This window comes from Felis catus, chromosome A1 (assembly GCF_018350175.1).
Source record: "Felis catus isolate Fca126 chromosome A1, F.catus_Fca126_mat1.0, whole genome shotgun sequence".
NCBI classification, from domain to species: Eukaryota; Metazoa; Chordata; class Mammalia; order Carnivora; family Felidae; genus Felis; species Felis catus.
The window spans coordinates 25,855,071-25,868,500 of NC_058368.1; the positions used below are offsets into that span (position 1 = coordinate 25,855,071).

The window sequence follows — 13,430 nt, forward strand, 5'->3', positions numbered from 1 at the left end:
ACATTTTTAAATTTCAGGGGCTCCTGGGCGGCTCAGTCCGTTGAGCAACCGACTTCCGCTCAGGTCATAATCTCGCGGTTCGTGAGTTCGAGACTCGCGTCCGGCTCGCTGCTGTCAGTGCAGAGCTCACTTGGGATCCCCGTCCCCCTCTCTCTCTGCCCCTCCCCTGCTCATGCTCTCTTTGTGTCAAAAATAAGTAAACATTAAAAAAATTTTTTCTTTTAATTTCAATACCCAGCTCTAGCATTCATATACCCTGGCCTGGGGACAGGGTGGGGAGTACTCAGTTTTCCCTGTCCCCAAGGAGAGGGTAGATAGCTGAGTCACCCTTCACCCCCCCCCAAGTAAAGACCATCAGAAGGCCCAGATCCTGAGCTTTCAATATCAGGATCCAAATATGAGGGCTCACTCTCCCTCGAAGCTCAAACAACCTTCAACCAGGAAGGCAAGTCTTCCGCTCCTTTGTCTCCTGTCCACCCTTAAGACACAAAGACCTTCTGTCTGGCTAAGCAGGCAGGTCTGCTGGTGAACCCCAGGAGAATACAATCATCTTTCCGAATGTAGCAAGCGTACTAGGTCTCCGACGCCCCATCTTGGAGCACACTTGGGGTCAGTTTCTGGAGGTGTTGATGCACGGGGGGCACTGAGGTTTTGCACAGCTCAAAGCCTTTCAAGAGGTGGACCTGGGAAGCTTCTATGGAGATGCTACCTGAGATGCTCACCTGCCAGCAGGCAATTTCTGCAGCACGGTCCCGCAGGCCATCTCCCTTCGTGTGACATCTGTGGGTCACGGGAGAGGAGGCGGTTGATGTGACTCACAGCCAAGGCCTAGAGCATGGCACCAGCCGTGATGAACTGCTCCAGTAGCCAGGGCCTGGAGTGGAGATGCGGGAGAGTCAGTTTGTCCTCCCTGGCAATTTGCGTGCTGAAACGAAAGAAGGAGGCAGTGTTCTTGGTGTGGCTAAAGCTGTGAGATGTCCAATTCAACACTGTTAATGGCCACGCTCTTTTCCACATGGAGAAGATCAGCCTGTGGGGCCTGAGGTTGATGACACAGAAACTCATAGGGGAGCAGACTCAGAAAAGAAAGAGTCCGCAGGGCTGGAGACGCTGATTGCAGGCACCCTCACCCTTCCTGAGCTCTGTGTTTACTTCTGAATGATGGGGAGTTTCTCCCACAAACGCCTCTTAATTTGAATTGGGCTTCTGACCTTTGCTGCATCCTAATACTATAGAGTGACTTAGATGAAGCATAACAAAGGACAAAGGAGACAAAGCTAGGGAATAGGGTCACAGAAGTAAAAGGATATGGGTTTCTGGGGCACCTGGGTGGTTCAGTCGGTTAAGCGTCTATGGCTCAGGTCATGATCTCGCAGTTCGTGGGTTCGAGCCCCGCATCTGGCTCTGTGCTGACAGCTCAGAGCCTGGAGCCTGCTTCGGGTTCTGTGTCTCCCTCTCTCTCTGCTCCTTCCCTGCTCATGCTCTGTCATGCTCTCAAAAATAAATAAACATTAAAAAAAAATTAAAAAAAAATTTTTAATGTTCATTTATTTATTTAATGTTCATTTATTTATTTATTTATTTTCATGCTCTGTCATGCTCTCAAAAATAAATAAACATTAAAAAAAATTAAAAAAAAATTTTTAATGTTCATTTATTTATTTAGAGAGCAAGCAGAGGAGGGGCAGAGAGTGAGGGAGAGAGAGAATCTCAAGCACTGACGGTGCAGAGCCCTATTTGGGGATCAGTCTCAGGAACCATGAGATCATGACCTGAGCGGAAATCAAGAGTCAGACGCTTAACCGACGGTGTCCCTCTGCTGTATGTAATTTTTATGAATATTCACAAGTTGTCAAAAAGGCCACACCACTTTACATCCTTCTAGCAATGTGGAGAACACATTTCCTACCACTCTTGCCAACAGGGTATTTTAATATTTTTTACTTTTGTGAATCTATTAACTGGAAAGCGACTTCTTACCGTAGTTTTAATTTGCATTTCTTTTTTATGAGCAAGGTTGAGTTTCTCTTCATATATTTAAGCTTAAACTATTTTATTTCTATGAATTGTGTTCATATTTGTTGCCCATTTATCTGTTGGCTTGTTGATTTTTTGTGGTTGTTGAATTACTTTTTTTTGAGAGAGAGGGTGCAGGTGAGCAAGGGGCAGAGAGAGAGATGGGAGAGAGAGAGAATCCCATGAGGGGCAGAGAGGGAGAGAGAGAAGTGGGGCTCGAACTCACGAACCATGAGATCATGACCGAGCTGAAGTCCAATGTTTAACTGACTGAGCCACCCAGGTGCCCCATTGTTGAGTTTCTTATCGACTTCTGTCCGTTATTCAAATGCTAAGGAAATTATGCTTTTGTCTATGATGTGAGTTGCAAAATATTCATATGTCTTTTGACTGCTTTCTATACAGAATTTTTTTTTAATATTGTTCAATTTATCAACGCTTTATTTTAAGGCTTCTGGGTGTTAACTTATTTTTTGGCAATCCAATTCTGAGATTATAAAAGTAAATTCTCTCACATTTTCTTCCAGTACTTTCATGGTTTCATTTTTTTGACATTATAAAATATGTGATCTGTCTGGAATTTGTTTTGGTCTACAGTGAGAGACAGAGATCTAACCCAATTCTCCCCCTACATGTCTACCCAGGAGTCTCAACATCACTTACTGAGTAATCTATTTTCCTTCTCACTGACTTGAAATGCCTTCTTTGTATTTGTGTCTGTTTCAGAACTTTCTATGACAGATGAGCTTTAACCCCATTCCCAGCCCATTGTCCAACCAAGAAAGCTTCATTGTTGCCGTTTTATTTTTAAAAATGGGAGAGCCGGGGCGCCTGGGTGGCGCAGTCGGTTAAGCGTCCGACTTCAGCCAGGTCACGATCTCGCGGTCCGTGAGTTCGAGCCCCGCGTCAGGCTCTGGGCTGATGGCTCAGTTCCGATTCTGTGTCTCCCTCTCTCTCTGCCCTTCCCCCATTCATGCTCTGTCTCTCTCTGTCCCCAAAATAAAAAATAAACGTTGAAAAAAAATTTAAAAAAAATGGGAGAGACTTGAGAATGTTTGTGGAGGGGAAGAGCAGGTGGCAAAGGAAAGTACAGAGGAGGCACCAACAGGGCCATGAAGGGCAAAGAGGTTAGGACCATTATGACAGATCCAAACAGCTCATTGGTATGCCCACCTCCGACAGGGGAGTGTGTGCTCTGGATTCTCAAAGGGTTTTTGCATACTGTGAGGTCTCCTCCCTTTTAGCTTCACGTAGCCCTCCCTCCCAGTTTGTCAGCCTCTTCTTGGCCACCCCGTCGGGACTCTGTGTCTGTTGACCAAGTGTTCTCTCATGGACCTTCCTTGCACTTCTCGGAGGCTCAGAGCGCAGCCTGGACCAATGTTACTGCCCATCTCGCTTTCTGCTCCTCTCTGTTTAGGTACCTCTCACTTGCCCCTCGGTGTTCGTTCCAAACCTCCCAGGCTCTGGCCCCTTCCTCCCAGCCAACGGCCTGTCTCATCTGGGTAGACGGCAGGTGCTCACCCGGAGTCCACGGTAGGGATTCAAGAGGCTGGTTCACAGAAGTTCTGTGTCAAAATCTGTGAGAAGTGAAATACCCACAGTGTTCATCAGATTCCCAACACCCCAAAAGGTCAGAAAACTTCTCCCTCAGCAAATCGAGTATGCTAGGTATAATCTCCTTGAGCTTTTTAACTTTTACCTAAAAACTTATATATATATATATATATATATATATATATATATATATATATATATCTCCATAACCCCTTCCTGTTTCTTCAAAGCCAGTCCCATACATCACCCTTTCACTCCAGCCTTTCTGCCGGATTATTTTCTCTGAGTTACTTACTCTTCCTTCCCCTCCCCTCCACGCCTCCTGCCTTTCACACTGGCCTCTCTCGCTCTTAGGCCCACACAGGGCAGCAGCAACACCACACTCCAGCACCCTGGTGCCCCCTCCCTTGCTCTCAGCAGGTCGGGGGCCTCTCCTCTGTGGTCTCGCAGTTTCCCGTGCATTTCTGTCCTGTGCCCCCCGCCCTGCATTATTACAGCTGTGCTGTCTCTCCTGTGAGACTGTGACATTGAGGACCACATCTTACTTTATATCTCTAGACCAGTGTCTCACACACCATGGGAAGCTCGATCAATATTTGTAGTCAGGAGTTCATCGATTCAGTTCTTCTCTAGACCCTCTTCTCTCCTGTCTTTTCTTGAGGCCTAGAAATTAGAACAAGAAACCGTTTTCTGGGCAGGCACACGGCGGGTTTGTCCAAATGTAGCACCTCTTGGGCGCCTGGGGGGCGCAGTCGGTTAAGCGTCCGACTTCAGCCAGGTCACGATCTCGCGGTCCGTGAGTTCGAGCCCCGCGTTGGGCTCTGGGCTGATGGCTCAGAGCCTGGAGCCTGTTTCCGGTTCTGTGTCTCCCTCTCTCTCTCTGCCCCTCCCCCGTTCATGCTCTGTCTCTCTCTGTCCCAAAAATAAATAAACGTTAAAAAAAGATATAAAATACAAATGTAGCACCTCTTTTTTTTTTCTTTCCTTGTATCTCTTTTCTCTCTTACGTCATGCAGTACTCCACGAGCTTTAAAAAAAAAAAAAATGTGTCCTTTTGGCTACAGCTACACGGTGCGTCGGTCTAAACGACTCCTGAACCCTCTTCTGCTTTATAACGGGGAATTCAAAGCTCATACTCTAATAAAGTATAATTTGTATTATTAACACCCAAATTGATGTGATTGCTGCCCCCATCGAAGTGCAACTGCTCGGGAGGCAGTACAAATACAGCTCATTGAGAAATCGTTACCTACGTAAGAAAAAGAAAACCCAGGCCAGAAGTCCGAACTCAAGGTGTCAGCAGGGCCACGCTTCCTCTGAAGTCTCCAGGGGAGAATTGTTCCTCGCCTCTTACAACTTCTGGTGGCTTGTAAAGTTCCTTTGGCTTGTGGAGAGTATCACTTCCGCTAAGAAGGGTACCTGTCGTTGGATGGAACCCACCCTAAATCCAGGATGATCTCATCTTGAGATCCCGAGTCTAATTACATCTGCAAAGACCCTTATTCCAAACCAGTCACATTCTGATGCTCCGGGTAGATGTGACTTTTGGGGGCCGCTATGCAGCCACTACCCCTGGCACTTCTCCAGACCCAGACCTCCAGTGCTCAGGAGAGGAATGTGAGACTCTCCCATCTCCCTTCTTGACTCCACCTCGTTTTATGACTTGGGGGTTTGTGGCCCCAACTTTGGTTAACCCCTCTCACAAGCTGCCCCAGACACTGAACACCTTCTATCCAAGATACATGATTAATTAGCAATGTCAGGCAAGCTTCCTTGTTATTGATTGGGTTGAAGCTGGCAATTCCTCACATTTTTTCATTTCTTTTTTCTCGTCTTGTTTGTAAATAGAAAAGGCTAAATGAATCATTTTGAATTGTATTGTGTATTGAATTGTATTATCCAGAGGATGCGATGGAAGCCAGTAAGTAGGAGACACACAGAGCTGTCTAACTGGGCGGAACCTTACCTGTCTCCGGCATCTCTAAAGCACTTCAGTGCATGGATGCGCCCTCCCCCCGCTTCCCCCAACACAGACTCATAACCCTGAGACCTGGACTAGACGATAACTGATGAAAAGGAGGTTCACAATGGCCAGGCACTAATACTGATAACCTGGGGAGAACTGACAGGTAGGTGGTGATATCCCATTTTGGCAGACCACTGGTTTTCTCATTAGAAAATTGGTGGGGATGAAAACAGATGAGGGCTAAAGCAAGCATCAGATGTTTCTGCCTTTGTAGCGTGTGCCACCTTGTTTCCAGCTACAGCACCTTCATTCTCTTTTAGGGAACTGCCCTCCCAACTTTGAAGTCTGTGTGGTTGGGGAGGGTTTAGCTCCACAAGAGGGGGTGCGAACCAGCCTGGGTCATCGGGTATTGTGTCTCCTGACCATATGATCGATGAACAAATGACCATAGCATGTCCTTACAGCCAGTTGGCATCAGTCCTTGGGCTTTGGCTGGATTTAATAAGTTTTCTTCTCATTGGGTTGCTAAGATGGTAGGATGTCATGTTAGAGGTGCCGCTATCCACATCTGTCATCGACTAGGAAGCCCACCTAATGATGAAGTCCACACAAAGGAAAGCTGGCTGAGGGACAGGGACAGAATCCTGATGGCATAGTTTAGGCATTCAGATCCAGTTGTCTCTAAAGCCAGGGCTACCCTCTGGACTTTGTATTAAACGAAGGGATAAATTATCCTTTTTTGCTTAAGCCAGTTTGAATTAGTCTTCTCTCACTTGTTGCCAAGAGTCCTGGTAAATATAGGACTATTCTGAGATCGTAAGAAGTAAGCAGATCTGTCTCCAAAAGTTGTCTGAGTGGGCTTATTATCCAGGGGTCTACAGTCATAACCATCATTTATTGCTGGATTTCGTGCTGTTTCTATGTATCATCTTCTGTAATCCTCGTAACACCCTGTGAGGTATTATTGGTTTCATCTTAAGACCAATTACTGCTGAGACAGCTTAAGGAACTTTCTCGAGTCTATACAGCCAGTGGCAGGGCCAGGATTGGATTCCAGGCTGCTGTTTCCAATGTTTATGCTCTTAATTAGCATAACTTGTTAGTGAGGGCATTTGTGCCCAGTGATAAAAGGAGCACATTTGTTTTTGTCTCAGCACATGGACGGTATGAAGAGAAAACTTTACAACTAAATACCTTATCTTATGGCCTGTTTGTCCAACCTGACCTCATCCTAAAGAAACCAAATGGAAGGGCTGGACAGGAAAAAAGGTGCTTATCAGAGAGACTTGGAAATGAATTTTGAAGTTCTTTTTAGTATTTTAGCATAAGTTCTTGAAAATTTTGTCTTAAAAAAATTTTTTTTAATGTTTATTTACTTTTGAGAGGAAGACATAGAATGCGAAAAGAGGGGCAGAGAGAGAGAGAGAGGGAGACACAGAATCTGAAGCAGGCTCCAGACTCTGAACTGTCAGCACAGAGCCTCAAACTCATGAGCGGTGAGATCATGACCTGGGCTGAAGTTGGATGCCCAACCAAACTGAGCTACCCAGGCTCCCCACCATGCCTTTTAAGTTTATTTATTCATCTTTTGAGAGAGAGAAGGAAAGAGAGAGAGCCAGGGCGAGCATGAGCAGGGGAGGGGTCGAGAGGGAGGGAGAGAAATCCCAAGCAGGCTCCTCGCTGTCAGCGCAGAGCCCAACGTGGGGCTTGAACTTGAACTCTCCAATGACCGTGAGATCATGCCCTGAGCCAAAACCAAGAGTCTGAGGCTTAACCGACTAAGCCACCCAAGCGGCCCCCCGACCTCAGGTGATTTTGATGGTGGCTCAAGGATTACAAATTAAGAAATAGATGGATTTACTGTATTCTTGTCCCTAAATGAAAATGTTCTTCCATGTCCTGGAACTCTAAAGATTAATTACTCAATTGGTATCTGTTGCATTCCTCTGGTGCTATTGAGCTCTTTAAAAGAATGTACATAATCCTTAATAATTAGGCCTAGGAGAAGGAAATGCATAATAATTTATAACACATTTTGACAAAAGAGAAAAACCCAGATCTGCTTAAAATAATTACAGTTTCGGTGACAGGTGTGGGCACAAGTTCAATGCACTGATTTTCTGCTGATGACCATTATTAATGGAGTACATACAGTCTTCAGAACAAGGGCCTAAAGGGTGAACTCAGGCATGTTTGGGAAATTCTAGAAGGCCAGGTGGGCAGATTTTTGGTATTAGAATCCATCTAGGTAACTCCTCTCTGGTGTTTATGACTTGGCTAAAGTATATTCTCCTCTGGGAGGCTTCCTTCGATCTACTAAAACTGGGTTAGATGCCCTTATGTGGGATTCCTAGCACCGGTAGCAAGGACCAACCCTAAGCCCCCATAGTTCTTTTTTTTTTTTTTTTAATTTTTTTTTTTTAACGTTTATTTATTTTTGAGACAGAGAGAGACAGAGCATGAACGGGGGAGGGGCAGAGAGGGAGACACAGAACTGGAAGCAGGCTCCAGGCTCTGAGCCATCAGCCCAGAGCCTGACGCGGGGCTCGAACTCACGGACTGTGAGATCGTGACCTGAGCTGAAGTCGGACGCCCAACCGACTGAGCCACCCAGGCGCCCCTGGCCCCCATAGTTCTTACATACCACCCACACTGGTGCAGTTCTTCAAACACCTCAGAATTAACACTTCAAGGCCTTTGCCTGTGCGGTCAGTCACTTTTCACACTGTTAGCACCTTTTCCTTTCTTTCTTTTTTTTAAAGTTTACTTATCTTGAGAGAGTGTGAGTGGGGGAGGGGCAGAGAGAGAGGAGAAGAGAGAGAATCCTAAGCAGGTGCCATGCTCTCAGTGCGGAGCCTGACTCGGGGCTCGATCTCATGAACTGTGAGATCAGGACTTGAGTCGGTCACTGAACCAACTGAGCCACCCGGGTGCCCCAAACCTTTTTCATTTTTTAGGTTTCAGCTTAAATGATATCTCAGAGAGACTTTCCTTATTGCTTTCCCTAAAGAAGCATATGTAATACAAAATTAGGACTTGAAAAAAGGGGGGATAATGCCCCACTCCAAATTATAAAAGAATACATGCTTTTGCAAAACATTTGGAAAGGAGAGAAAGAAAAAACAATCTGCTAATAAAACACTCCTGAAAACACCACCAACTGTTATAGAACCTTACAACATGCAGAACAATGGAATCTTAGTTATAACCCAGGATGACCCCTCTTGTGCCACGGTGCTCTTAAAAGCATTTCCAATTTGTCTTAAATTTCTAAGGAATATTACTATTTGTAGTTATGTTGGGATAAGGAAAACCTGGTAAGTGAGCCATCTTCCTAAAATGTTCTGGTTGGCCAGAGTAGATTTTTGTGAAATAGTCTCTTTACTAATATTGCCTGCTCCAGATGAATTAATAATATTTAAGCAAAACAAAAATTGGGGCACCTGGGTGGCTCCGTCAGTTGAGCAACCAACTTCAACTCAGGTCATGATCTTGTGTTCGTGAGTTCGAGCCCCACATCGGGGCTCCCTGCTGTCAGTGTGGAGCCTGCTTCGGATCCTTTGTCTTCCTCTCTCTGCCTTCCCCTGCGCGTGCTCTCTCTCAAAAATAAAAGAAACATTAAAACAAAACAAAACAAAAATAGAAGACCACAACTCCTGAGATATAGATGAAACTTTATTTGTACATAAAAAATTATACATCAGGAATTCTTTTCTAAAAAGTCTTTTATTGTAAAGCTCAAAATGAAAAGATTCAAAGAGGCAGTGGATAGCTCTTTGATTTTGTACATAATACAGTCACAGTTAAACAATTTTTTAAGCCACAAAAACATACACCTGTCCTATAATAGGAAATACATGACCTCTAACTGCATACTTAAATCTCATGATGCCATTCAAGGCCAAAGTAAAATTACTATCATGATAGAGGAGATTTGGCATTGACGTTAGCACAGGCACTATCTCTGACCACTTCTCTCTATGTTAATTCTTCTTCTCAGATACATTAACAGTGAATTGTTTTCTAACAATACTTAGTACCATGGAAGAAGTGAAAGAGACATGACAAGGACTCTTGTAAATAGTTAGAAAACTATCTCCCAAGATCACACATTTCTGAGTAATAATATTAACATTATCCACCCTATGTAAGAAATATAAAGCGTCATAATGTTTGGGGACCAAATAATTTATAGAATAAGTATTAATCTATTCTGGAGCATGTAAGCCTCAGTACCAGGTAAATCTCAATCTCACTTCTAAAACAAGTCGTTAATTCATAGAACCATTAAAATTTCAAGAGATAAATTAAATGTCAAATGGTTGCTACACCCAAACACGATTAAAAACTCTTAATAAGACCATGGCTTTTTTTTTTTTTTTTTTTTTTTGTGGTTACTAGTGGAAGCAACTAAATCTATCTCAGATGACAATTTATACAGGCAGACAAAAATCATATAATTTCAGATACACTGAACTTAGATATCACCTTCAACAATAAAGAAAGTTGGAGTATCTGCTTCACCTTTTGAACTTAGTATTGCTTTTTTCTTCTTCATCTTTTTTAGTTTATTTATTTATTTTCAGAGAGCTTGTGAGAGAAGAGAGAGGAGAGAGCGAGAGAGAGCGAGTGTGTGTACATGTGCATGAAAGCAGGGGAGAGGCAGAGAGAGGATCCCAAACAGGCTCTGTGCTGTCAGCGCAGAGCCCAACTCAGGGCTCAATCTCATGAACCCGTGAGATCATGACCTGAGCCAAAGTCAAGAGTCAGACGTTTAACCAACTGAGCCACCCAAGCGCCCCTCTTCATTTTTAAGTTTCAAAAGACGTCATGGTTCTATAAAACTTGACCAAGAAATGTAGGTAATTAAAAAGTTCTTACTAGAAGATGTCAACAATGCCAATTTCCCTCCAGATGGATGGAGACTTGATTTAATTAGGCTTTTTACCATTTTGGAAGGGGGAGGGGCTGACATGAGCACCTTTGTATCCTGTGTAAATAGCAACTCTGTTCTTTTATTATCAGTGTTGTTATATTGGGCTTAATCTCTCAGAGGGACAAAAAAGCCTCTGGTCTGGCCTTATATTTTATTAAAATTGTCCTCAGGTGGCATGAAAGAGCATTACATCTAAAGTGGCAGTAAGCTGGCAACTTATGGAAGGCATTATGCAGAAAGAAAAGGTTTTTCTTCCTTTTGTTAAGGACAAAGACACTTCAAGGGTGAGAGAAAAAAATAGTAAATATGCGATACAGAAACATCCTATCTCTTTAAAAAGATGAATAAAGCAAGGAAAAATAAGTAACCAATGATGACATTTTTACTTTAAAAAATACCAAGTTTCCCTAAGACATAATGTTAGAAATTTATTTAAGGAGGAGGAACTGGAAAACATTTCTTCATTTCACCAAGGAAAGAAATATAACCAAATTAAATGAGAGCAATGGATGCTTTTACACAAAGTTTTGTGTCCAGAAGGCATTACCCACTAAAAATGACATCTTTAGTTCAATGTTGCTTAGACAAGAAGCTTTTACAATTTCCTTAGGAGAATAATTCATCTTTTTTTTTTTTTTTTGAAGTTTATTTATCTTTGAGAGCGAGAGCACGTGTGTGCGACCAGGGAAGGAGCAGAGAGAGAGGGAGAGAGAGAATCCCAAGCAGGCTTTGCACCGTCAGCACAGAGCCCAAACGTGGGGCTCAATCTCATGAACTGCGAGATCATGACCTGAGCCAAAGCCCAACGCTTAACTGATTGAGCCACGCAGGCACCCTTAATTCATCTATTTAATAGCAACACTCCTCGAGTAGGCTATAATATCTTACACTGGTATTATAAGAGAGTAAAGAAGACTGATTTGTGCCATAATCTGAACAGTTCACTCAATTTTCATGACGCCTAAAAAAAACCCTAGGAATCAGAATTTTTTCCATTAAAACCCCACACTTCCCACCTAGTCTCTGGTTTGTGTTCTTTTTCCCCACAGAAAACAAAACTCCTCATACTTCATCAAAACTAGGACACAGAACTAGTGAACAATCAGAATTACTCTGTAAGAAAACATAATTTAGAGGACTTGGATTTAGGCTTTAACTATTTAGAATGCTCTATTTGACATTTTAAGAAACAGTACCTAAAGCATTACAAACTAATATACTTTCATTAGAGTGGTTATGATTAGAGTTTCCATTTATATTTTTGTATTCTGGGCTAATTTTGATTTTTTAAAAAAAATATTCATGATTGATATAAAAGATCAGTCCCCAATAAATTAGCTAAAATCTGTTAAATACAAATGGGTTAAGTTAGATCATCTCAAAGCAAAGTTCAAAGACTTAGAAAGCTTTGATTGAGACCATAGAGACCAAGTCCTAGGCTTCACACTGTTAATGGTTAATGGCATATTTTGTCCCTCAGATTGCCTCCCCTAGAAATACTTATTAAAATTGGAAAAATCGAAATAGTTTTTCCTTAGCACATGAGCCAATGCAGAGGTCCCTCTTTCTGACTTAAAAACCAACCAACCAACCAACCAACCAACCAACCAACCAACCAACGAAAAAACAAAAACCCAAACAACAGACAAAAAGCCCCATTTGCCCAAACAAGCAAAATGTTAACAGGACAAAACCTCCAAACCCTCTATTTGTAAATGTGCATTCACTGGCTGAAGTTTAGAGGGAAAACCCAAACAACTTCCAATTTATGGATTTACTGCAAGGACCTGACACACTTACTCCAGGGCAGGTTAATAGTATCTCACGAGGAAGTCTAAGCTCTTGTGGAGACTTAGCGGATAGTCCTGACCAGACCTTAGAGGGTACTTAAGAGACGTCACACAAATTAGGAGATGGGGGGAAATCCTCAAAATAATTACTTGAAGAAAAGCCCACACTTCATCAGAAGCCAAAAGCACATGAAATTCTATTCCACGTAAGAAATACTGACTTTAGGTTTCCACGTGACTTTAAAGGACAAGGTAAAGGACAGCACAAGGTAAGTTTGTATGGTTTTTAAGACTAAAATAATCTCCAATCTTAAACTCAAAACAAAGGAATGAAGGTGGACAGACAGATAATAGAGTATTCTTCAACTTTTCTTCATTGCACAGGGAAATCCCCCTGCAGTAAGAATAAGAAAGTTCAGTAAGTTGGAAAATATTTCTAACTTTAACTATATTTTCCTTTATTATTTTTAAGATTTTATTATTATTTTTTAAAGTTTATTTATTTTGAGAGAGAGAGAGAGAGAGAGAGAGAGAGCAGGGGAGGGGCAGACAGAGGGAAAGAGAGAACCTCAAGCAGGCTCTGCGTGACCAGTGCAGAGCCCAACACAGGGCTTAAACCCACAAACTTTGAGATCATGACCTGAGCCCAAATCAAGAGTAAGAGGCTTAACTGCCTGAGCCCCCCAGGCACACCAAGATTTTATTTTTAGGTAACCTCTACACCCAGTGTAGAGCTCAAACTCACAACCCTGAGATCAAGAGTCGCATACTCCACTGACTGAGCCAGCGGGCACTCCTGTATTTTCCTTTAAAGCCACAATTCAATATGGATGTCGGTTTCATACAATTAAAAATGATAAAGGTTTTAAGAAGCAACCTCAGCTTTTACATAATTCCTTAATCACCATTATGAGCCCTTGTCAGATTGGGCTATGGATGAAGGATGTAATCATTTTGAACCTTAACTCACAGAGAAGCTTTCAAAGCACTAAACACGTCCTATGATCGTATTTAACACAGAGACTGCAAACACATTTCCTTTGTCCATTCTTTAAAAAAGCATGCATATTCGGGTGCCTGGGTGGCTAAGCAGGTTAAGCATCTGACTCTTGATTTTGGCTCAGGTAGTGATCTCGTGGTTTATGGGTTCGAGCCCTGTGTCACCGCA

At 42.9% G+C, this 13,430-nt stretch overlaps 1 protein-coding gene across 13 annotated transcripts in view; it reads right to left on the reverse strand.

The window, feature by feature from the left end:
• Nucleotides 1-13,430, reverse strand: part of GPALPP1 (GPALPP motifs containing 1) — a 73,378-nt gene that overhangs the window by 37,020 nt on the left and 22,928 nt on the right. For 8 of the 13 annotated variants that reach the window (XR_006594907.1, XR_006594891.1, XR_006594892.1 and 5 more), the window contains exons 9-11: nt 4,116-4,233; nt 3,538-3,593; nt 723-925 (exon numbers count right to left, since the gene is read on the reverse strand). The gene's annotated coding sequence lies outside the window, so the exon portion shown is untranslated. Of the gene's footprint in view, nt 1-722; nt 926-3,437; nt 3,594-4,115; nt 4,234-9,119; nt 9,136-10,609; nt 12,657-13,430 lie in introns of those variants that run through there. The other 5 variants (XR_006594888.1, XR_006594890.1, XR_006594886.1 and 2 more) reach the window with 5 other exon arrangements.